The sequence below is a fragment of the Macaca nemestrina genome, chromosome 13 (genome assembly GCF_043159975.1).
Source record: "Macaca nemestrina isolate mMacNem1 chromosome 13, mMacNem.hap1, whole genome shotgun sequence".
Classification (NCBI taxonomy): Eukaryota; Metazoa; Chordata; class Mammalia; order Primates; family Cercopithecidae; genus Macaca; species Macaca nemestrina.
Genome location: NC_092137.1, coordinates 72943348 through 72968301, shown reverse-complemented (window position 1 = coordinate 72968301; position 24954 = coordinate 72943348). Strand labels below are relative to the sequence as shown.

The 24954-nt window shown below is 36.2% G+C and overlaps 1 protein-coding gene and 1 long non-coding RNA gene across 7 annotated transcripts in view; both read left to right on the top strand.

Annotated features, from left to right (window-relative positions):
* Positions 1-24954, top strand: part of LOC105465254 (exocyst complex component 6B) — a 676825-nt gene that overhangs the window by 161269 nt on the left and 490602 nt on the right. The gene's annotated exons all lie outside the window — the stretch shown is intronic.
* Positions 1-24954, top strand: part of LOC139357893 (uncharacterized) — a 104676-nt gene that overhangs the window by 47546 nt on the left and 32176 nt on the right. The window contains exon 1 of the long non-coding RNA XR_011611896.1: positions 1-24954. This exon is cut by the window's left edge and continues 47546 nt beyond it; it is cut by the window's right edge and continues 12441 nt beyond it. This is a non-coding gene — a long non-coding RNA (uncharacterized lncRNA).

The following is a 24954-nucleotide window of genomic DNA, read 5'->3' as shown; positions in this document are numbered from 1 at the left end:
TTCTGGTTAAGACTTCCACTACTGTATTGAATAGGAATGGTGAGAGTGAGCATTCTTGTCTTGTTATAGTTCTGTGATCTGAGAGTGTGTGTGGGGTGATTTAATTTTTTTTAAATTAATTGAGTCTTGCTATATGACCAAGCATGTGGTTGATCTTAGAATATATTCCATGTGCGTATGAGAAGAAAGTATATGTGTGGTTATTGGGTAGAGTGCTCTGTAGATGTCTACTAGGTCCAGTTGGTTGAGCGGCAAGTTTAAGTCCAGAGTTTCTTTGTTAGTTTTCTATCTCGATGATCTGTATAACACTGTCAGTAGGGTGTTCAAGGCTTCCACTAGAACTTGTTTTATGCATCTGGCTGCTTCATTGTGGAGTGTGTATACATTTAGTATAGTTAAGTCTTGTTGAATTGAACTCTTTATCATTATGTAGTACCCATCTTTGTCCTTCTTGCTTGTTGTTGGTTTATATCTGGTTTATCTGATATAAAAATAGCAATCCCTGCTCTTTTTTATTTTCCATTTGCATAATAGACCTTTCTCCATTACTTTAATTTGAGTCTATGAGTGTTGTTACATGTGAAATGGGTCTCTTGAAGAGAGCAGATAATTGGGTCATCTTTTTATTCACCTTGCCACTCTCAGCCTTTTAAGTGGGGCATTTAGACTGTTTATATTTAAGGTTAGTATTGAGATGTGAGATTTTGTTACTGTTACTGTGTTATTAGCTAGTTGCTTTATAGATTTGATTGCGTATTTTCTTTATAGAGTCTGTGGGCTATGTACTTAGGTGTGTTTTTGTGGCAGTCAGTATAATTCTTTCATTTCTGTATTTAGTGCTTTGTTAAACACCTCTTTTAAGGCTGGTCTAGTGGTAATGAATTCCTTTAGTGTTTACTTGTCTGAAAAGGATTTTACTTCTCCGCTTATGAAGCTTAGTTTGGTGGAATGTTAAATTCTTAGTTGGAATTTCTTTTTTTTAAGGACACTGAAAATAGGCTTCCAATCTCTTTTGGCTTATAAGGTTTCTGCTGAGAGGTCTGCTGCTTGCCTAATGCTGTTTCCTTTATGAGTGACTTGACCCTTCTCTCTAGCTGCCTTTATATTATTTTCTTTTATATTGACCTTGGTGAATCTGATGACTGTGACTTGGGCCTGGTCATCTTGTATAGTAACACTCAGGGGTTCTCTATATTTCTTGAATTTGCATGTCAACCTCTTGAGTGAGTTGGGGAATTTTTCATGGAGTATATCTTCAAGTATTTTTTCCAAGTTCTTCTCTCTCAGGAATGCCAATGAGTCACAGATTTGGACTCTTTACATAATCCCATATTTCTTGGAGTTTTTGTGCATTAAAATTTTTTTTTTCTTTATTTTTGTTTGAGTTGATGCAAAGAACCAGTCTTTAAACTCTTAAGATTCTTTACTTACCCTAGTCTGTTCTGCTGTTAATACTTCCAACTGTATTTTGAAATTCTTGTTGTTAATGTTCAATTTCAGAAGTTCAGTTCTTTCTTAAAATGGCAGTTTCTTCTTTCAACTCTTGGGTTATTTTACTGAATATCTTGGATTCCTTGGATTGGGTTTCAACCTTTTTCTGGATCTCAATGAGCTACCTTGCCATCCAGATTCTTTTGAGTACAGTAAATTGGCTTCACATCTGGGTGCATTCAGAGGGCCACCAGTCTGTATGACATCTTTTTTTGTGGCTAAATTCATGCCCTGGGTTTCAGAGGCAATATTTACTGGCAAAATATTTTTGGTGCTGTAATTTTGGCTGTAATCCTGTCGATAGCACTTTTGTATAATGGCTGGCAGATAGGCTCTTACTCAGCCACACAGCTCTTTTGTGTTTCCACGTGTTAGCAGCAGTGCTCTGTGGTGTGTGTGGGAGAGAGATGACTCTCTCACCATGTCCACTCCTGGGCCTTAGAAGAGCCCCTTCCATCACAGCACTGCACCTGTGTTTCATTTGTTGGGTGTTCTGGGCCATGGTGCTCCCTTTATCAGAGGCTGTGGCTGGCAAACAGGGTACACCCTTCCCAGACTGGCCCTGCAGAGGGAGGCATGCCCCACTCCTGTGCCAGCCCACGAAGCCACATCCCACCTGTCTTCAGTGTTCTCAGAGTGGGGACTCCTCCCCTGCTCAAGAATTGGCCACAGATCTTAGCTTCACACTCCCAAGCTGCATGCTGAAACTCTGGAGTGTTGGGACTGGGCCCACAGCTCCATCCTTCGGCCCCTCTGGGATGGTCACTGGCTGTACCAGTGGATCCAAAGTGCTCTCAGGCCATTGGGAAGGCACTCAGGCAGGGCTGCCAGCATAGCACCCAGGCTGCACAATAGAGGCTATGCTGTGCACACACTCCTGTGGGAGCAGCCAAACCGGGACCTTTCAAAGGGCTGCTAGGCAGAGGGACTGCAGAACAGATGTACTCCAGTCCCAGGGGAAAGACAGTCCTGGTGTCTCTTGGCTTAGTGATCAGCTGGGGCTAGAGCTACTCACAAGAAGATGGATAGCCTTGAAGGGTGAACGCCTATGGCCACATTTTGCTGCAGCTGCTCTGTGTGCAAAACTCCCTGGGCTCTGCTCAGGTTGGAGTTATGCCTCTGACTATTCTCCAGGGAGATCCACCTGTTAAATTAACTGTCTGTGGTGGGGAGTGGTGGTGTCATGGGATCTCTTGTAGCTGGGTTCCCAGAGTTTCGTGGCAAGAGTGGGCCATCCCACCCTCAATGTCACTCCCCCTTTCCCTAGGAGCCATTCAAGGCTGGGAACTAGTGCTGGCACCCAGCAACTCCATGCAGGGATCCTAGCTTCCCCACTCTTCAGCCTCAGTGTCTTCATTGCCTCTCTACTGAGTCTCAGTGTTTTCTCTCTGAAGATCTGTTTGAAGTATGCTGGTTTACTCAATATTTTGGTGTCTCTCAGCAGCACTTCTTGCTGTGTCTAGTCAGCCATTTTGTTCCTTACTCCTGGCTAATTTAAAAAAATTATTTTGTTGAAATGGGGTCTTGCTATGTTGCCCAGGCTGGTCTCAAACTGCCGTGTTCAAGCCATCCTCCTGCCTCGTCTCCCAGAGTATTGGGATTGCAGCCATGAACTACCATTCCTGGTTGACTTTATTTTTTAGAAAAATGGTTTTAGGTTTACAGAAAAGTTGAAGGGAAAGTACAGAGTTATCAAATACCCCTTCACCTTCACCCTGAGGCAGTTTCCCCTGTTGTTAACATCATGCGTTAGTGTAATACTTTTTTTTAAATAATGGATGAGCCAATATTGACGCATTATTATTAATTAAAGCTATAGCTTACATTAGGGTTTACCTTTTGCATTGTATATTCCATAGTTTTTAAGAATATAAAATGACATATACCACTGCAATATTACGGAATAGTTTCACTGCCCTAAAAGTCCTATGTATTCCACCTCTTCATCCCTTCCCCTCCCTTTCCCAATCCCTGACAACCACTAATCTTTTTACTATCTCCATAATTTTGCCTGATCCAAAATGTAATGCATTTGGAATCAAACAGCTTTAAATTTCTTTGTAAGCACAGCTTTTACTGCATCCTACAAGTTGTGGTTTCATTTTCATTTAGTTGAAAATATTTTCAAATTTCTTCTGAGACTTCTCTTTGACACATATATTATTTAGAAGTGTTTTGTAATTTTCAAGCTTCTTCAAGAAAACCCTTCATAGCTAGGGCTTTCTAGCTCTCTCTCTCTCTCTCTCTCTCTCTCTCTCTATATATATATATATATATATATATTTTATCCATTTCTATTCCTTTATAGTCACATGTTTTTCCTGTGCTATAGTCACATATTTTTCCCAATCACTACATCCTGAAAATAACTTATCTGTTTTCTGTCACTATAGTTCTGTCTCCTTGAGAATGGGACATATATTATAAATACGTACACTTTTGAGACTGGCTTCTTTCATTCAGCAGAATACCTCTGATATCAATCCAAATTATTGTGTGTGTCAATAGTTTATTCCTTTTTATTGTTGAGTATTACTCCATTGTAAGGATGTACTACAAGTTGTTTATAGAATTGGCTGTTGATTGGCATTTGGTTTGTTTCCAGTTAATAGAGCTGCTGTAAACAATTGCGTATAAGTTTTTACGTGAACATATGTTTCTATTTATCTATGGTAAATACTGTGGAATGAGATTGCTGGGTCTTAGGGTAGGTGCGGTTTTACTTTTTAAGAAATGGCTAGGCTGGGTGGGGTGACTCATGCCTGTAATCCCAGCACTTCGGGAGGCCAAGGTGGGCAGATCACAAGGTCAGGAGATCAAGACCATCCTTGCCAACATGGTGAAACCCTATCTCTACTAAAAATACAAAAATTAGCGTGCCTGTGATCCCAACTTCTTGGGAGGCTGAAGCAGGAGAATCGCTTGAACTAGGGAGTTGGAGGTTGTGGTGAGCCGAGATCATGCCACTGCACTCCAGCCTGGTGATAGAGTGAGACTCCGTCTCAAAAAAAAAAAAAAAAAAAAGAAAAGAAATGGCTAAACTGTTTTTCAGAATGGCAGGGCCATTTTGCATTTCCACCAGCAATATCTGAGCATTCCAGTTGCTCTGTATCCTCACTCAGCACTTGGTATTGTTAGCTTTTTCCCCTAGGTTTTATATGTGTAGTGATAGGTTATTGTGGTTTTAATTTGCATTTCTATAATGGCTAATGATCTTGAGCATCTTTTCATCATATTTATTTTACATTCATTTGTACTCTTTGGTGAAGTGTCTATTCAAACATTTTTCCCCAATTTAAATTGGATTGTTTGTTTCTTACTTTTGAATTGTGGGAGTTGTTTATGTATTCTGGATACAAGTCCTTTGCCAGATATGTGATTTGCAGGTATCATCTTCCACTCAGTAGTTTGCTTTTTAACAGTGTCTTTTGTAGAACAAAACATTTAATATTGATGAAGTTAAATTTATCAGTTTTTAGAAAGTGAATCATGATTTTGGTGTCATGTCTAAGAACTGTTTGTCTTATGCTAGGCCATGAAGATTTTCTTCCAAATGCAGATTTTGCAATTAGATCTATGAGCAATTTTCAGTTAATTTTTGTGTGAGGTATACGATTTAGTTCAAGGTTTCTTCTCTTTATCTTTCTCTCTTTCCCCAACTTCCTCTCTTTCCCCAACTTCCTCTCTTTCTTTCCTCCCTTCCCCCTTCCCTTCTCCCTTCCCCTTTCTCTTTCCCTCCCTCCCTCTCTTCCTTCTTTCCTTTCTTCTTTCTTTCTCCCTTTCCTCCTTTCCCCAGTTTCTATCTTTTCCAGTTGTTCCAACACCATTTAATTAATAGACTATTACTTCTCATTGAATTGTTTTGCAGTTTTGTCAGAAATCACTGGCTATATTAGTGTGAATCTATTTTTGGAATATCAGTTCTATTCTACTGATGTCTATTAGTATCACTGGTATCTATCCCTTTTCCAGTAGTACAGTGTCTTGAATACTGTAGCTTGAAAATAAATCTTAAAATTTAATAGTGTAATTCCTCTCACTTTATTCTTCTTTTTAATAATTGTTTTTAACATTCTAGTTTCTTTGCTTCTCTATATAAATTCTAGAATCAGCTTGTTTATATCTATACAAATTCCTGCTGGGATTTTAATTACAATTGCATCGAATCTGTGGCTCAATTTGTGTAGTATTGACATCTTTATTATGTTGGCTCTTCCAATTACTGAACATGGTATATCTCTCCATTCATTTAGGTCTTTTTTTATTTCTTCAATTAGCATTTCATAGTTTTTATTATCTAAATCATGTATATATTTTGCTAGAGTCATATCAATTATTTCATATTTTTTGAACTGTTATATATGATATTAAAATTTTTTGGTTTTAAATTGTTTATTTCCATTTTATAGAAGTATCATTGATATTTATGATATTGATATTGACCCTATATTGTACAAGCTTGTCAAACTCACTTATTTGTTGTAGGTGTTTTTTTTTTTGAGATTTCTTGGTATATTCAGCCTGGATAATTACGTTATCTGTGAGTAGGGACAATTTAGTTTTTTTTTTCTTCGTAATCTTTATGTTCCATTGATTTTCAGTTTCCTGGTGCTTTTCTTTTTTGTCCTCTGGCTAGAAAGGTGAGTCTTTTGTTACTTCACTTTGGTGTGGACTTCCCCAGTTGCCCTTTCATCCCAAGGTAAGCTCTGGGAGGACAGAGAGAAAGGAAAAATAATTGGGATTTAGATGCACCCTCTTGGCCCTGTAGCTCCACTGAGTGGGGAGAAAGGTTTTCCTCCCTTAGAGTTTGAACTCCTGTGGGCTCTCATTAGTGGCCAGTGCTACTTTTGCCTAGAGATTGCTACTGGGCTATGGTGAGAGAGAGAAAAGAAAGAAAAAAAGGGGCATTTCTTTATTTTCTCTGTGCATTAGGTGTTCCTTTTCTGCTCCTTGAGCCAGAACTAGATGACTGGTCTTGGAGTTTCATTGCCTACTTCCAAGTCACTGGTATATTGAGTCCAGGCTAGGAGATGAAGGAAGGAAAAAAAAAAAAAGGTAAACTTAGTGCCAAGTGTGTAATACTTCAACTTCTAGTCTTCTTCTTCAATCTACCTGCTAGGATTTACTTTTTCAGAGTCTTTAAATAGCTGCTCCAAGACTTCTGTCAACATTTTATAACTATTCAGAGAAGTTTCAGTATACTTACCTTATTTTACCTGGAATTAGACTCCGTTAATGACATTTTACAGGAAATGAGCTAAATCACACCCTTTTGTGTGTAGACCAAATAATTACAGAGTAAATGCTCTCTTGATGTTGCCATAGTTATAATTGAAAATATTCTCTTATAGGATAATTAATAATCAAATGCATTGGTGGAGACAAAGTTTTGTAGGAGACGTTGAATGAGGATAATTTTTGTATTCTGCTTCTGAGCAAAATTCTGATGACACAACTGGTAATTTTTCTTTATCTGTGCTGTTAGAAAGTGTTTTATTTCTATACTGTTCTTATTAATTAAGGAGAATGGAAAAGACTAATTTTCCTAAGACTGAGAAAAGATAATGCTTTCTTAATTCTCTTCTACAGATATCACTAGAAATAGGTACAATAAGTATTTTTTGTTTACTCTATTCAAGATTGTTAAATTACCAGTGGCTTTGTTTTTTTTTTTCAGCTTTTTGATGAGGTAAATCATGGTTTTAAAACATTAGGATAGTACTCCCTATTTAGTAGACTGTGTTTTAACAGCCAGTCCTTTACACTCACCGTTAAAAAAAAAAAAAAAAAAAAAAAAAAAAGAGGATTGATGTAAGGAGAGAGTGAGGTGGATTAGTACAACAGACTGTCATACCACTTTATGCTGTGATTCCTTATTTTAGATTTTGTCCGTGCTTGTCTCCATGGGTAGACCTTTTGCTGTTTTCGGATTGCTTGACCCTTTTGTAAGCTAAAGATTTTTAAGAGTCTAACATTACAAATACCTTAGGTTTATTGGCATATGCACAACAAATGTGAATCAAACATAAAAATGATTCTTTTAAGAATTGTATTTATTGATGTGGTAGTGAAATACTACACTGTTTACAATACAGACCTAAGTGGGATTTTGGGTATGCTGAGAAGTTGACAGTTTGTGGTTCCTGAATAAAATATTGTCTTTGTAGGATAAAATAGGGAAAGATGTGTTCTTGAAATGATTATTTATACATTTTTTGAAATCTTGTTCTGGTTCCAGCTTAGGAGCCATTTTCCAACACTGTGGTCACTGCAATAGTGAAATTTTGGATGCAAAAAACCCCAGTCAAAACAAACAAATAAAACAAACCCTCATAGAAGCCTGTCTGCAGTTATATAGCAAGATACAGATCCCTTATATAGACTTGGGGAAATAAAATATAGCTGTTAACACAGTTCTTGAATTTTCTTAAGATAAAATAATTAGGATTTGGAATAAAAAATTGTAGGAATTCAGTGTAAAGTGAATCATGAGTAGATGGAAAGGTTTTTGCCTAATATAGAGCAAGAGATTAGGGGTCTTTTTTTTTTTTTTTTGAGGTCAATTGATTCAACCAAGAGATCCTATGAAATTTACTTGCAAGAGATCCAATGACAGTTATTTGCTAGAGATCCCATGAGAATTATTTGTTTCTTGTGTGACTTTATCTTCTTCAGATGGGAATATAATATCTCATTTTAGGCTGTTTTGTAATTTAAAATGTAGTCAAAAGACTGCACTGTTTTCATATTGTGGATATTCCAGTTTATTAATTCATTGTATGTTTCTACCTACTTCCGAAAATAATTTGAGATACCTTCTGGTAAAAGACAGACCTATAAATACTGGGGTTAAATGAACAGTAATATAGTAATGAAAATGATGGTGGATAGAAGGTATGACTAATGGGAAGAGGAAATAAATACCAGGAAACTGATTTAAGAAATGTACTATATTTCAGTGCTTTACTCTGAATTTTCTGTGAGAAAAGATGAAAAAAGACATCATGGGTTGTATAATTTTTATCATTATCTGATAAAAACAAGTGCGTCTTTTTCATCTGGCCATTTTAAGAGAATGCAGAGGATTTTTGTTTTTAACTAAAAGTAACTCCTGATTATGGAGTAGGAGTCCATTATAATTATGGTATAAAATAATAAAACTGTATTTGTGAAAAATGAAAATACTAACTCTCAATAGAAATATATAAGCTTACTAGAAAGTTTTTTTTTTTTTTTTTTAACTCTCTTCTCTTTCTCAGTTTCTTGTCAATTAGAATTACAACATTCAAATGTCCAGTTGTGTAGGGAAGGCAAGTGGAAGCTCTATGTTGACTCCAGTACTATAGTGTCAGAGTGATTAGTTATATATAATTTATATTTGGAGATGATCACTGATAGAGGAATTAGTTGATTTGCTCTTCCTTGGGTCCATTATAATATTTGAAAAACTTAGAGTTCAGCCATGACACGTAAGAACAATTACAAATTATTTTAACAGAAAGAAAAATGTTTGGTGCACTTAACATTAAGAAAAGTATTTTTGGTTCTTGTAAATTATTGAGCTTTTTTGTTTGTTATGTTGTTAAGTTGATTTTATCCCTTTTTTTTTTTTTTTACTAGTTTTTAGTTTTTTTCCCCTAGTTTTTATATAGTATGTAATTATCTTTGATTTCTGTCCTTTCCTGTTTCTTCTGTTTGCTCCAATTAATTCAGAGTAGATTGATCCTTTTAAGGTCAAGGGCGTACCTAAATTGGTTCTTTGAAGATGTTTCTCTGTTACCTTCAGTGTGGTTTTATGAAGAAAGAACTTAAAAAGCTGGACTGGATATTAACCTGTTCTCTGGACTTTATTTTCCAATATGTGGTGCTTTATTTTAATTATACATATATTTCTTCAAATTATGAGAATAATTCTTGCTTAATACAGAACATCTGGGCAATAAAAATAAAGGAAAATTGTATATAATTAATACTTAGAAGTGACCACTGATATAGTTTCAGTGTGTGTTTTTGTGATTCTTTATATGATTAACCTTTAAAGTCAAGTAGTATTGTGAGCATTAAAAAAAGTAAATGCATTTAAGACATAATACTAGCTAATATATATCGAGTGCTTTATTTTTCTCTTATGTAAATTTCTTATGGTAGATTCTCTAAGTCTAGTATAATGACTATTCCACCAAATCATCAGAGACCCAGACTTTTTCAGTACTACCAGTAGTTTGTCAGTACTACCTCCAGTTCCAAGATGGCTATTTGAGTTTCAGTTGTCCTACCCATATTCCAGCCAGCAGAATTGTTAAAAAGCTCAAAAAAAAAAAAAAAGAAAGAAAAGAGGAGAGACCTAATATTAAATGACAAGCTGGGCGCGGTGGCTCACTTCGGTAATCCCAGCACTTTGGGAGGCCGAGTTGGGTGGATCACCTGAAGTCAGGAGTTGGAGACAAGCCTGGCTAGTATGGTGAAACCTCTTCTTTCCTTAAAAACAAACAAACAAACAAACAAACAAAAAAACAAAGATATTAGCTGGGTGTGTGGTGGTGCACACCTGTAATCCCAGCTATTAGGGAGCCTAAGGCAGGAGAATCGCTTGAACCTGGGAGGCAGAGGTTGCAGTGATCCGAGATAGCGCCACTGCAGTGCAGCCCGGGAAACACAACCAGACTCCATCTCAAAAAAAGAAAAAAAAAAAAGACAGTTGTGGTAATATGGTTAAGTAGTCAATAAAATAGATATTGATGATCTAGTCTTAAAAAAATAAGTTAAGTTGGCCAGGCCGGTGGCTCACGCCTGTAATCCCAGCACTTTGGGAGGCTGAGGTGGGTGGATCACCTGAGGTCAGGAGTTCGAGACCAGCCTCACCAACATGGAGAAACCCCGTCTCTACTACAAATACAAAATTAGCGGGGCGTGGTGGTGCATGCCTGTAATCCCAGCTACTCAGAAGGCTGAGGCAGGAGAATCACTTGAACCCAGTGGGTGGAGGTTGCAGTGAGCCGAGATCATGCCATTGGACTCCAGTCTGGGCAACAAGAGTGAAATTCCATCTCAAAAAAAAAAAAAAAGAAAGTTAAGTTATGAATACTTGTGTGTACATGTTTGTGTATATACATACACTTACACACCATTAAAAATGACTTAAAGTACGTATACCAACTGATAGTAGTAGTCATCTCTGAGTGGCAGTTTTATGGATTTTTAAATTATTTTAAAATCAACTGTAATGAACATTCTTCTATAACTATAATGAACATTTTGACTTTCACCATTACTCAATAAGGGGGGCTTTTTATCCAGTCTGTTGGTTAGCTGTGTTTTTCAAATAAACTTTTTCTAAAATAAAAAGGAAACATTTATATCTTACTGTTTCAATTTGCAATTTTTTGACTATTTTATTTATTTTTTTGTGAATTACCTTTTTAAATTCCTTGCATAGATGTGAAGTTTTAATTTTATGTAATCATATATTTTAAACTTTTTCTTTGTTTTCTGTTTAAAGTCTTTCTTCATTTTACAATTAGTATTCTCCTTTATTTTCTTATAATATGGTTTTTAGTATGAGATGGAAATCTGATAATATATGTTTTCACAAAAGATTATCCAGTTTTCTCATTTATTGAACAATTAAACTTTTTCCTACTAATTTGAAATGCTACTTTTATAAACTTTGGCTCTTTGTGGGCTTTTTATTCTATTAGTTTTTCTCTCCTGTTTATTGCACACTGTTTTAACCATCATTGCTTTACAGTATATTTTAACATCTGATATTTTAGTTTCCCTGTCATTATTCTTCAGTTCAAAATGTTTTTGGGCATTTTTAGGCATTTTAATATATTTATTTTTTTATTTCCAACATTTCTTTAAAAAGTGTCACATTTCAAAGAAACAGTAGTAAAACCTTCAAAGGAATTATATTTCTAATTTAATTACTGGATTAATTGACATATTTACAATAGAGGCATCCTATCTAGGAACATGGTCTGTAACTTCATTTATTCTGATCTTCTTTAGGTCTATTTAGTTTTATAGATTAAAATATGCTAAAAGAAATTTAGAAGTTTAAATGGGAAGGCTTTGTAAAATATCTCAGGGATGGTTAACTAGCTCAATATGCTAAATTTGAAAAGCATTTTCTGCTAAAAGTGTAATTTGTAATTTTGATCATCATGTTTTCAATAATTATTTTGAATTCTTTAAATTAAATATTTTAGTGCTTATTGCCAGGCCTTGGATACTGGAGTTTCTCTATTTTTAGGTTCTTATTTTGATTTGTTTTGTCTTTGACTGGAGTGCATCTTTGAATACAGGTACTTTTTCAAAAAATTTACATGAAATGGAATTTATATGAATGGAATTGTTTTAGAAGCACCGTAAATCTAAAGACTTCTTTTTCTTTTTTTTTTCTCTTCTTTTACAAGTAACAACTTTCTTAAATATAGAAATCTTGTGCCACATGTATTTTTCTCTTCAGAATGTATCTTCCTCCATTGTCTTCTTGCATTTATGGTAGAAGTCTGATGTCTACCTGATTTTTCTTTTTAGTTTGCCCTTTAAAAAAATCTATAAATTTAAAGAATTAAAAAAATTCTTGATAGTTTTGAATAAGTTACCATGCAGTTATTAATAGTATGTATGCTTATAATTTTTAAATTGACCTCCATGTTCCCAATCTATTGAGGTAGGTAATCATAGTGAGTTTTGCATAAACTACTTCTAGCATTTTAATAGAGTGATTACTAAAATCTGTTTACTTGTTTGAATAATTGATTCAATAATTCTGGACACTGTATATGTGTCTCATGTAAGTTGGAACACCATATTTGTTCTCCTAAGGAAAGGTATTAGCAGAAGTATGGTTAATTTGTGAAAGACTTGTACAGGTAGGATTTAGACTTAAATCTTAAACTTAAAGTTCTATATGGGCTACAAATTTTCAAAAGATAAATACGTGTAAATAATGAGAATGAGTTAATTATTTATTACTATTTATGTGTGGTATTGCATGTTTTCAATCAGTATTCCTGTCTCTTTATTGGAAAATATTTAACATACTTCATGTAGAATAAAGCCCAAGAAAACATGCTCAGTTTTTCTCTTTAATTAACCTATAAAATCATAAAGCCTACTAGCTTCCTGAGAGATTTTTGTGGATGGCACATTTGTGGCAGTCTTGATGTATGGGTGATAATAGCTGTTGGGCATTGTGTTTTTGGACTGAAAATTTAAAATAGCTCTGGCATAAAGTTTTATCATCAGGAAAAGAAAGAAAAGATTCCTCATTCTCTTCTCTGTGCTCAGCATCTAAGCATTTCACATACAATCCATAAAGGAAAAAAAGACAGTTGTTTAATTTACATCTCTGGAGGAGCCAAAAATAACAGGACAAAACCAGACTTAAACTCTACACATCAGTTTTGAAACCTAGGTCTCCCTCTCTTCTGCATCATGAAGTGATTGTTGTTTATTTCCTTCAGGTTTCTCTTGTCTAACCCTGCTAATTATAAATTTGAGAGAAATTAGGAAACTAACTTTGGGATTTGATATATACACCTTTTGGGAATAAGACATGTTGGAAGACAGTTAAAGACTTCTATGTAGATTGAAAGCTGGAGAAAAATCTGATCTCTAAAAGCATTCCTTAAATTTCATGACATTGTACCATTATACATTATCAAAGGTTATTCTGAACCAGTGTACTTGTACCAGACCTACAACCATTTTGTTGTTATTAATACTTAATATCCTTTTAGATTCATTTGTAGTAGTGCTGTACTCATAGCTATGGAAGCTTGGTGTATCCCATTGAAGCATATATATGGGAAAAATATATTTGATAAAGCCTTTACTTAGAAGTTAGTTTCAAATGTTAGGTATCAAATGAAGAACTTTGGTCAGTCAATTAATATTTTACCTCTTTTAGAAGTATAATTTGGGGGCAAAATTAGGTGATTTTTAGGTCTCTTTCAACTCGTCAGTATTTCCTGCTTTAACATACTACTTTCTGGAAAATGGCAACAGGATTATAAAAGAGTAATATTTTCTTTTTTAAATTTTTAAAAAATATATAACTGAGGTCTCACTGTGTTGACCATGCCGGCCTTGAACTCCTGGGCTCAAGAGATCTTCCCACTTCAGCCTATCAAAATGCTGGGACTGCAGGTGCGAGCCACCATGCCTGGTCCTAATTTTTCCTTTTTTCTTTGTGATTATATATTATACATAAAATATATGCCTATTATATATTATCTTATATAATTATAATATTAGATGTATATTACTATATATTTTATATATAATTTCATATAGTATATTAATTATATATAATTCCATAGAAAAAAGTAAAAATCTCTCATATAATGTATAAAATCATTTATATACACATATATTTATGTAAGATTTTACATATATATATATTATTGATGGTGAATAGTTTTCTGACTAGTCTGTAAGTAGCCTCACTAATTTCCTCTCAAGATTTCAGAAATGTTATTCTTCATCTGTTGAGAAATAACTAATGTCAGAATCTGAGATGTTAATAATCAATATACAGAGAGCTATTTTTGGTGTAATATGAGCCTAGCAATGTTGACTTGAATGATCGATATGTATCCTATATAATCAGCAGAATGTAAGGTTTAGCTTTCTGTGCAGCTGCAGGAGACATATTTAATTAATACTGAAGCAATTATCTTGACAAGTAAATCAAACTCAATTAGATCTCAATTAGAACACTAACATTTGCTCAAATAACGCATGGTTACCAGATGGTTACGCATTTTTTTGGTCTCCTTTCTCTTTCAAAGGTTGACGCTCCTGCTACTGTGTTTATTAGGTGTAATTACTCAGGTTTTTTTTTTTTTTTCTTATTTGTGGGGAGGGGGGTGAAATTTGAAATTTAATACATTATATATCATAATTCTTTTACCTGGCTCTGTGTGGCTTTATTTTATAGAAATTTAGGGAAGTAAAAATATTGACTCATTTGTAAAATTAATAAATTTGAAACTAGAGATCACAGATTATTTAGAAAGAGAATTTTAGAAGACATTTAATTCTTACTCCTAACAGAGGCAGGCCAAATTATTATACTGGATCTGTGTCTCATTGTCATATATATATCTTCTCTTTCAGTAGAATGGATGTCTAAATCTTTTTAGGCACAGTAAAAAATGTAGGCGTTCCAGCTGAGGTGGGTGGATCACAAGGTCAGGAGATTGAGACCACCCTGGCTAACACGGTGAAACCCCATCTCTACTAAAAATACACAAAACTAGCCGGGTGTGGTGGCAGGCGCCTGTAGTCCCAGCTGCTTGGGAGACTGAGGCAGGAGAATGGCATGAACCTGGGAGGAAGAGCTTGCAGTGAGCTGAGATTGCGCTTCTGTACTCCAGCCTGGGCGACAGAGGGAGACTCTGTCTTAAAAAAAAAAAAAAAGAAAAAGTAGGCATTCCAGTCACAAAGTGTTACTTAGCGCTCACTAAATAAGAAACTATTGTATTAGGTTGGTGCGAAGGTAATTGCGGTTTTGCTGTTTTAATGGCGAAAATTGCAATTACTATTGCAACAACTAAACAGCATCTTTTACTAACTGATTAGTTATTCTTAGAGCAATTGTGTCTTCAGAGGTTTTCCTTTCAGGTGTCTTTTCAAAGATCAACTCAATTAGTATCGATTCAGTTCTGCCTACCTCACTTGTCTGTAATTTCCTGCATTTCATTTGGTTGTTCCCTCACAAATGAAGGTGGAGGGTAGTTTAGTGGAGGCAGTATTAAACCATGGATTAGAACTACAGGCTTTGTGTTCACACTGCCTGAATTTTGAGTCCTGCCTCTACCATTTCCTAACAGTAAGATTTTTAGCATAGAATTTAACTTTTGTAATCCAGTGTAATTAATCTAACTCAAAGGGTAGTTGAAAGATTAAAACAGACAAAGCACAGATATTACTTCATATAATTGCGGGTCCATAGTGATGCTCAGATTAGGCTGTTTTTATTGCTGTTATTGACTGGTTGATTCACTTGTGTAATACTAGTCTTTTGGTAAACTAGGGTTCAAGATATTTGTTTTTCTTTTTAAGAGATGGGATATCACCCTGGCTGGAGTGCAGTGGTGTGATCATAGTTCACTGTAGCCTTGAAATCCTGGGCTTTTTTTTTTTTTTTTTTTTTTTTTTTTTTTTTTTTTTAAGAAACTGCCAAAGTGTTTTCCAGAGTGGATGTAATGTTTTACATTTCTATCAACTGTGTCGAAGGATCTGATTTCTCTGCATTCCCTGAAGCATTTGATTTTGCCATTTTTTTTTATAATAGCCATTCTGATAGGAATTGTAGTGATGTTGAACATCTTTTCATGTGTGTATTTGCTATTCCTATATCCTCTTCAGTAAATATATTTCTATGTCTTTTACCTATTTTCTTTTCTTTTCTTCTCTTTTTTTTCTTTCTTTTTTTTTTGAGATGGAGTCTACCTCTGTTGCCCAGGCTAGCGTACAGTGGCGCGATCTCAGCTCACTGCAACCTCCACATCCCGGGTTCAAGTGATTCTCTTGCCTCAGCCTCCTGAGTAGCTGGGAGTACAGGCGTGTACCACCATGCCCGGCTAAATTTTTGTATTTTTAGTAGAGATGGGGTTTCACCATGTTAGCCAGGATGGTCTTGATCTCCTGACCTCGTGATCCGCCCGTCTCTGCCTCCCAAACTGCTGGGATTACAGGCGTGAGCCACCGTGCCCAGCCTCTTTTACGTATTTTCTAAAACAGCAGTCCCCAACTTTCTGGCACCAGGGACTGGTTTCATGAAGACAATTTTTCCACAAACTGATGTGGGGGATGGTTTTGGGATGAAACTATTCCAACTTAGATCATCAGGCATTGGATTCTCATAGGCACACACAGCCTAGATCCCTCAGATGCGCAATTCATAATAGGATTCACATTCCTATGAGATTCTAATGCTGCATTGATCTGACAGGAGGTGGAACTCAGGTGGTAATGCTCACTGGTCAGCTGCTCGTGTCCTGCCCTGCGCCCAGTTCCTAACAGGCTATGGACTGGTACTGGTCTGTGGCCCGTGGGTTGGGGACCCCTGTTCTAAAAGGTTTATAGGTTTATGTTTTACATTTATGTCTATGATTAATTTTAATTTATTTTGGCAAATGGTGTGAAGTTTAGGTTGAGGTTCATTTTTTTTGCTTATGTTTATGAAATTGCTCCAGCAGCACCATTTGTTGAAAAAGCTATTCTTCCTCCATTGAAAGGGTTTTGTACCTTTGGGAAAAATCAGTTGGCTGTACTGTGGGGCTGTTTCTGGGATCTGTTCTGTTCCATTGAATTATGTGCATGTCCCTTCACACAGTCTTGATTACTATAGCTGTGTAAGTCTTGCAATAAGGTAGACTGCTTTCTCGCACTTTCTTCAAAACTGTTTTTAGCTACTTTAGTTTCTTTACATTTTCATGTAAATTTTATTTATTTATTTAGTTTTTAAAAATTTAATTTTTTTCATTTTTTAGATTTTTTTCTTTTACTGCTGCACAGATTTAAAAAAATTAATTTTTGTGGGCATATAGTAGGTGCATATATTTACGTGATACGTGAGATATTTTGATCCAGGCATACAATGTGTAATAACCACATCAGGATAAATGGGACATTGTTACCTCAAGCATTCACTTTTTGTGTTACAAGCAATCTAATCATACTATTTTAGTTATTTTTAAATGTACAGTTTGATTGTTATTTACTATACTCACCGTATTGTGCTGTCATAAATACTAGATCTTATTCTATCTAGCTGGTTTTTGTACCCATTAACCATCCCCACTCCCTGCCACCCACTACCATTCCCAGCCTGTGGTAAACATCATTCTATTATCTCCATGAGTTCAATTTTATTTTTTCCTTTAAATAGAGACAGGGTCTCTCCCTGTCACCAAGGTAGGAAAGCAGTGGTGTGATTGCAGCTCACAACAGCCTCAAACTCCTGGGCTTAAGTGATCCTCCCACCTCAACCTCCTGAGTAGCTGGGACTACAGTGTGCACTACCATGCTTGGCTAATTTTAAATTTTTGTAGAGACAGGGGTCTCACCATCATGTCAAGGCTGGTCTTGAACTGGAATCAAGTGATCCTCCTGCCTCGGCCTCCCAAAGTGCTGGAATTACAGTCATGTGCCAGCACACCTGGCCTCAGTTATTTTAATTTTTAGCTCCCACAAATAAATAAGAACATGCAACGTTTGTCTTTCTGTGCCTGGTTTATTTCATTTAACATAATGACTTCCAGTTCCATCCATGTTGTTGTAAATGACATTTGCATCTCATTCTTTGTTGTGGCTGAATAGTGTTCCATTGTGTATATGTATCACATTTTCTTTATCTATTCGTCTGTTGATGGATACTTAGGTTGCTTCCAAATGTTGGCTATTGTGGATAGTTCTGCAGTAAACATGGGAGTGCAGATAGCTCTTTGATGTACTGATTTCCTTTCTTTTGGGTATATACCTAACAATGGGATTGCTGGAACATACGGTAGCTCTATTTTTAGTTTTTCGAGGAACTTTAAAACTGTTCTCCATAGTGATTGTACTATTTTACATTCCTACCAACAGTGTACTAGATAGTGTTCCCTTTTTGCCATATCCTTGCCAGCATTTGTTATTGCCAGTCTTTTGGGTAAAATCCATTTAACCGGGGTGAAATGATACCTCTTTGTAGTTCTGATTTGCATTTCTCTGATGATCAGTGATGCTGAGCACCTTTTCATATACTTGTTTGCCATTTCTATGTCTTCTTTTGAGAAATGTGTATTCAGATCTTTTGCCCATTTTTAAATTGGATTGTTAGATTTTTTTTCTCATAAAGTTGTTTGAGCTCCTTGTATTCTGATTATTAATCCCTTGTCAGATGAGTAGTTTGCAAATATTCTCTCCCATTCTGTGGGTAGTCTCTTCACTTTCTGGATCGTTTCCTTTGCCATGCAGAAACTTTTTAGCTTGATGTGATTCCATTTGTCCATTTTTGCGTTTGTTGAGTGTGCTTGTGGGGTATTGCTCAAGAAATTTTTGCCCAGGCCGGGCGTGGTGGCTCACGCCTGTAATCCCAGCACTTTAGGAGGCCGAGATGGGCGGATTACGAGGTCAGGAGATCGAGACCATCCTGGCTAACATGGTGAAACCCCGCCTCTACTAAAAATACAAACATTAGCCGAGCGTGGTGGCGGGTGCCTGTAGTCCCAGCTACACGGGAGGCTGAGGCAGGAGAATGGTGTGAACCCGGGAGGTGGAGCTTGCAGTGAGTGGAGATCACGCCACTGCACTCCAGCCTGGGCGACAGAGAGAGACTCCGTCTCAAAAAAAAAAAAAAAAAAAAAAAAAATTTTTTTTTTGCCCAGACCAATGTACTGGAATGTTTCCCTGAGGCTTTCTTTCAGTAGTTTCATAGTTTGAGGTCTTAGATTTCTGTCTCTAATTCATTTTGATTTGACTTTTATATATGGCGAGAGATAGGGGTCTAGTTTTATTCTTTTGCATATGGATATCCAGTTTTCCCAGCACCATTTATTGAAGAGATTTTCCTTTCTCCAGTGTATGTGCTTTTTGTTTTTTTTGAGACAGAGTTTCTCACCCAGGCTGGAGTGCAATGGCGTGATCTTGGCTTACTGCAGTCTCCGCCTTCCAGGTTCAAGCGATTCTCCTGCCTCAGCTGCCCAAGTAGCTGGGATTATAGGCACCCACCACCATGTCTGGCTAGTTTTTCTACTTTTAGTAGATACGTGGTTTTACCACGTTGGCCAGTCTGGTCTTGAACTCCTGACCTCAGGTGATCTGCCCACCCTGGCCTCCCAAAGTGCTGGGATTACAGGGGTGAGCCACTGCACCCGGCCCCAGTATATGTTCTTGGCACCTTTGTCGAAAATGAGTTCACTGTAAAGGTGTGGATTTGTTTCTGAGTTCTCTATTCTGTTCCATTGGTCTACATATCTGTTTTAACACCAATACCATGCTGTTTTGGTTACTATAGCTCTGTAGTATAATTTAAAGTCAGATAATGTGATTCTTCCAGTTTTCTTCTTTTTGCTCAAGATAGCTTTGGCTCTTGTGGGTCTTTTGTGGTTCCATATAAATCTTAGTATTGTTTTTTCAACTTCTCTGAAGAATGTCGCTGATATTTTGATAGAGCTCGTATTAAATCTATAGACTGCTTTGAGTAGTATGGACATTTTAACAATATTGATTCTTCTAATCCATGACTATGGAATATCTTTCCATTTTTTATGTCCTCTTCAATTTCATTCATCAGTGTTTTATAGTGTTCATTTTAGAGATCTTTTACTTCTTTGGTTAATTCCTAGGTATTTTATTTTATTTGTAGCTATTATAAATGAGATTACTTTCTTGATTTCTTTTTCAGATTGTTCAGTTTTGACATATGGAATTGCTACTCATTTTCTATGTTAATATTGTATCCAGCAACTTTACTGAATTTCTTTATTAGTTCTAATAGGTTTTGTGTGTGTGTGTGTGTGTGTGTGTGTGTGTGTGTGGAGTCTTTAGGTTATTCCAAATATAAGATCATATCATCAGCAAACAAGGATAATTTGACTTCTTTCTTTCCAATTTGGATGCCCTTTCTTTCTCTTGTCTGATTGCTCTATCTAGTACTTCAAGTACTATGTTGAATAACAGTGGTGAGAGTGCACATTCCTGTCCTGTTCCAGATCTTAGAGGCAAGGCTTCCAGTTTTTCCCCATTCAGTTTGATACTAGCTATGGTCTGTAGTATTTGACTTTTATTGTGTTAAGATATGTTCTTTCTGTACCTAGCTTTTTGTTATCATGAAGGGATGTTGAATTTTATCAAATGCTTTTTCAGCATTAATTGAAATGATCATATGGTTTTTGTGCTTCATTCTGTAGATAGGATGTATCACCTTGATTGATTTGCATATGTTGAACCATCACTGCATCCCTGGGAAAAATACCACTTGGTTATTTTTAATGTGTTGTTGAATTTAGTTTGCTAGTATTTTGTTAATAATTTTTATATCGATGCTCATCTGGGACATTGGGCTATAGTTTTCTTTCTTTGATGTCTCTTGTTTTGGTATAAGGGTAGTACTGGCCTTGTAGAAAGACTTTGGAAGAATTCCCTCCTCCTCTGTTCCTCAGATTAGTTTGAGTAGGATTGGTGTTACGTTTTCTTTAAGTGTATGGTAAATTTCAACAGTGAAGCCATTGTATCCTAGGCTTTTCTTTGCCCGGATGCTTTTTTTAAAAAAATTAACTTTTAAGTTCAGTGGTATATGTGCACATTTGTTGTATATGTAAACTTGTGTTATGAGAGTTTGTTGTACAGATTATTTTGTCACCCAGATATTCAGCCTAGTACCCGTTAGTTATTTTTTATGATCCTCTTCCTCCTCCCACCTTCCGCTCTCTGACAGGTCCTAGTATGTGTTTTTCCCCTCTGTGTGTCCATATGTTCTCATCCTTTAGCTCCTACTTGTAAGTGAGAACATATATTTGGTTTTCTCTTCCTGCATTAGTTTGCTAAGGATAATGGCCTCCAGCTTTATCCATGTTCTTGGGGAGGACATGATCTTGTTCTTTTTCTTGGCTGCATTGTATTCCACGGTGTGCATGTACCACATTTTCTTTATCAGGTCTACCACCGATGGGCATTTAGGTTGATTCCATGTCTTTGCTATTGTGAATAATGCTGCAATTAACATATGTGTGCATGTGTCTTTATGATACAACAATTTGTATTCCTTTGGGTACATACCCAGTAATGGGATTGCATGGTAGCTCAGTAATGGGATTGCACGCCAATTGAGTGGTAGTTCTGTATTTAGGTCTTTGAGGAATTGCCACACTCTCTTCCACAATGGTTAAACTTTTACACTCCTACTAACAGTGTGTGTTTCTTTTTCTCTGCAACCTTACTAGCATCTGTTATTTTTTTACTTTTTAATTATAGCCATTCTGACTGGTGTGAGATGGTATCTTATGGTTTTGATTTGCATTTCTCTAATGAATGGTGATGTTAAGCTTTATTCATATGATTCTTGACTAGATGTATGCCTTCTTTTGAAAAGTGTCTGTTCATATCCTTTGTCCACTTTTTAATGGTGTTATTTTCTTGTAAATTTGTTTTAAGTTCCTTATAGATGCTGCATACGAAATGCATAGTTTGTAAAACTTTTTGCCCATTCTGTAGGTTGTCTGTTCACTTTGTTGATAGTTTCCTTTGCTGTGCAGAAACTCTTTTAGTTTAATGAGATCTCATTTGTCATTTTTTGCTTTTGTTGCAGTTGCTTTTGGCATGTTCATCATGAAATCTTTGCCTACGTCCAGAATGGTCTTTCAGGTTTTTTTTTTTTTTTTTTTTTTTTTAAAGACAGAGTTTTGCTCTTTTGCCCAGGCTGTAGTGCAATGGTACAATCTTGGCTCACTGCAATCTCTGCCTCCTGGGTTCAAGCAATTCTCCTGCCTCAGCCTCCCGAGTAGCTGGAATTACAGGTGCCTGTCACCACATCTGGTTAATTTTTTGTATTTTCAGTAGAGACGGGGTTTCACCATATTAGCCAGGCTGGTCTCAAACTCCTGATCTCAGGTAATTCACCCACCTTGGCCTCCTAAGGTGGTGGATTACAGGTGTGAGCCAACACACTGGCCGTCTTTCAGGGTTTGTATAGTTTTGGATTTTACATTTAAGTCTTTAATCCATCTTGAGTTGATTTTTGTATATTGTGTAAAGAAGGGGTATCCTAACTGGCTAGCCAGTTATCCCAGCAACTTTCATTGAGTAGGGAATCCTTTCTTCATTGTTTGTTTTTGTCAGGTTTGTCGAAAGTCAGATAGTTGTAGGTATGTGGCCTTTTTTCTGGGTTCTCTGTTCTATTCCATTGGTCTATGTGTGTGTTTTTATACTAGTGCCATGCTGTTTTGATTACCTTAGCCCTGTAGTGTAGTTTGAAGTCAGGTAATGTGATGCCTCTGGCTTTGTTCTTTTTGCTTAGAATTGACTTGACTATTGGGGCTCTTTTTTGGTTCCATATGAATGTTAAAATAGGTGTTTTTTTTTTTAAGTTCTGTGAAGAGTGTCAATGGTGGTTTAATAAGAATAGCATTGAATGTATAAATTGCTTTGGGCAGTATTGACATTTTAATGGTATTGATTCTTCTATTTATGAGCCTGGAATGCTTTTGTATTTGTTTGTGTCATCACTGATTTAATTGAGAAATGTTTTGTAGTTCTCTTTGTAGAGACCTTTCACCTCCCTGGTGAGCTGTATTCCTAGGTATTTTATTTTTGTGTGTGGCAGTTGTGAATGGGATTGTGTTCCTGATTTGGCTCTGGAGTTGATGGTTGTTCCTGTGTAGGAATGTTAGTGATTTTTGCACATTGATTTTGTATCCTGAGGATTTGCCAAAGTTGTTTATCAGCTTAAGAATCTTTTGGGCTGTGACTATGGGGTTTTCTAGTTACAAGATCATGTCATCTGCAAACAGGACAAGTTTGACTTCCTGTTTTCCTATTTGGATGCTCTTTATTTCTTTCTCTTACCTGATTGCCCTGGCCAGTACTTCCAATACTATATTTAATAGAAGTAGTGAGAGAGGGCATTCTTATCTTGTGCCAGTTTTCATGGGAGTGCTTCCAGGTTTTGCCCATTTCATATGATGTTGACTGTGGGTTTGGTTTTTATGATTTTGAGCTGTGTTCCTTCAATACCTAGTTTATTGAGAGTTTTTAACATGAAGCATAGTTGAATTTTATTAAAAACCTTTTTTGCATCTATTGAGATAATCATGTGGTTTGTTTTGTTTTGTTTTTTGAGACAGAGTCTCACTCTGTTGCCCAGGCTGGAGCACAGTGGCACAGTCTTGGCTCAGTATAACCTCTTCCTCCTGGGTTCAAGTGATTTTCATGCCTCAGCCTCCTGAGGAGCTGGGATTACAGGTGTGTGCCATTACGCCTGGCTAAGTTTTGTATTTTTAGTAGGGGTGGGGTTTTGCCATGTTGATCAGGCTGGTCTTGAACTCCTGACCTCAAGTGATCTGCTCTCCTTGGCCTCCCAAAGTGTTGGGATTACAGGGGTGAGCCACCACACCCAGCCATCATGTGATTTTTGTCTTTAGTTCTGTTTATGTGATGAATCACATTTATTGATTTGCATATGTTGAACCAACCTTGCATCCCAAGGATAAAGCCTACGTGATCATGGTGAATAAGCTTTTTGATGTGCTACTGTATTCAATTTGCCAAGTATTTTGTTGAGGATTTTTGTATCAATGTTCATTAAGGATATTGGCCTGAAGTTTTCTTTTATTGTTGTGTGTCTGCCAGATTTTGGTATCAGGATGATGCTGACCTCATAGAATGACCTCATACTGAGGTCTCCTCAATTTTTTGGAATAGTTTCAGCAGGAATGGTACCAGCTTTTCTTTGTATATCTAGTAGATTTCAGCTGTGAATCCATCTGGTCTTGGGCTTTTTTTGGTTGGTAGACTATTTATTACTGATCCAATTCCAGAGCTCAGTGTTGGTCTGTTTAGGGATTCAATTTCTTCCTTATTCTGTCTTGGGAGACTGTATATGTCCAGGAATTTATCCATTTCTTCTAGATTTTCTAGTTATTTGCATAGAGGTGTTCATAATATTCTCTTATGATTATTTGTATTTCTGTGGGGTCAATGGTAGTATTCCCCTTGTCATTTGTGATTGTGTTTATTTGAATCTTCTTTCTTTTCTTCTTTATTGGTCTAGCTAGTGGTCTATCTATTTTATTCAGTTTTTAAAAGAACCAGCTCCTGGATTCATTGATCTTTTCAATAGTTTTTTTGTGTCTCAATCTCCTTCAGTTCATCTATCATTTTGGTTGTTTCTTGTCTTCTGCTAGATTTGGGCTTAGTTTGCTCTTGGTTCTCTAGTTCTTTTAGTTGTGATATTAAGTTGTTACATTGAGGTTTTTAAAAACTTTTTGATGTGGTCATTTAGTACTGTAAACTTCCTTGTTAACACTGCCTTATCTGTGTCCCAGAGATTCTGGTATGTTGTATTTTTGTTCTCATTAGTTTTAAAGAGCTTCTTGATGTTTGCCTTAATTTCATTATTCACCCAAATGTTATTCAGAAGCAGGTTATTCAATTTTCTTGTAATTGTATGATTTTGAACAGATTTCTTAGTCTTGATTTCTAATTTGATTGTGCTGTGGTCTGAGGGATTGTTATGATTTCAGTTCTTTTGCATTTGCTGAGGAGTGTTTTGCTTTCTGTCATGTGACTGATTTTAGAGTATATTCCTTGTGGTGATGAGAAGAATGTATATTCTGTTGTTTGTGGTGATGAGAAGAATGTATATTGAGTGTTTTACTTTCTGTCATGTGACTGATTTTAGAGTATGTTCCTTGTGGTGATGAGAAGAATGTATATTCTGTTGTTTTTGGGTGGAGATTTCTG